Raw genomic sequence first — 1,295 nt, forward strand, 5'->3', positions numbered from 1 at the left:
AACCGAACATAGTTCGGCTGTGAGTCATCCTCCAAGGACAAGTTCTTCAGAGAATTTAGTACGTCCCCCAAAGGCGAATGCTGGAAGATGTCTGCGGCGCTAAATTCGAAAATCGATAACCGATCCAGCTTGGTGTCCGCGAGCGCACTTGATCCGGAACGTGTAGCCGGAGACGAGTCCGGAGTTCCATTGATGCAATCAATGCAGGATGTCGAGTCCGTGTGCGGCTCCAACACCGCGGACTTTATGGCCTCGGAGGGGATGATCTGCTTCGGTACTGGGGCCGTTGCAGCAACAGGATCCATCTCCTGGGTGTGCTCCGATGATAGATTTGAGTCATGTTCATCGGAGAGAAAGGGAGCGATCGCCGCGGTCTCAAATCCATCGAAGATCAAGTCTCCACGGATGTCCGTGAAGTAGTTCAAGCTTCCGAATCTGACCTGATGGCCAGGGGCGTAGCTATCGACCTGCTCCAGATGGCCGAGTGAGTTGGCCTGCAGTACGAAGCCGCCGAATACAAAAATCTGTCCGGGGAGAAAGGTTTCTCCCCGAACGACGCCATTACCGACGATTGAAGGGGTCATCGAGCCTTATGTCGACGGCACAGTGGAACTCTCAATGAAAGCACCAATGTCGGTGTCAAAACCGGCGGATCTCGGGTAGGGGGTCCCAAACTATGCGTCTTGGATCGATGGTAACAGGAGACGGGGGACACAATGTTTACCCAGGTTCGGGCCCTCTCTATGGAGGTAATACCCTACTTCCTGCTTGATTGATCATGATGAATATGAGTGTTACAAGAGTTGATCTACCACGAGATCGTAATGGCTAAACCCTAGAAGTCTAGCCTATGAGTATATGGAAATGAATCTGTCCTATCCGGACTATGCCCTCCGGTTTATATAGACACCGGAGAGATTTAGGGTTACATGGAGTCGGTTACATAGGAGGAAATCTTCATAATCGGTCGCCTAGCTTGCCTTCCACGCCAAGTAGAGTCCAATCCGGACAAGGGTATAATCTTCGGCCTTCATGTCTTCATAGCCTATCAGTCCGGCCCAACAGATAACAGGCCGGACGCCCGAGGACCCCTTAGTCCAGGACTCCTACAGTACTGCTAACCTTTAGCTGTAGCACCGTAGCAGTAGCGCGGTTACCCGCGCTACTGATAGGCCAAAAACCCGCGCTACTGCTAGGCTTTTCCCTAGTAGTGCGGGGGCCTAAGGTTAAAGAGTCCTAGTTGGTTATAAGGCCGTGGAAGGATCTCCTCGCAGTTCAGCCTCCTTGTCTTGCAT

Source organism: Triticum aestivum, chromosome 1D (assembly GCF_018294505.1).
Source record: "Triticum aestivum cultivar Chinese Spring chromosome 1D, IWGSC CS RefSeq v2.1, whole genome shotgun sequence".
NCBI classification, from domain to species: Eukaryota; Viridiplantae; Streptophyta; class Magnoliopsida; order Poales; family Poaceae; genus Triticum; species Triticum aestivum.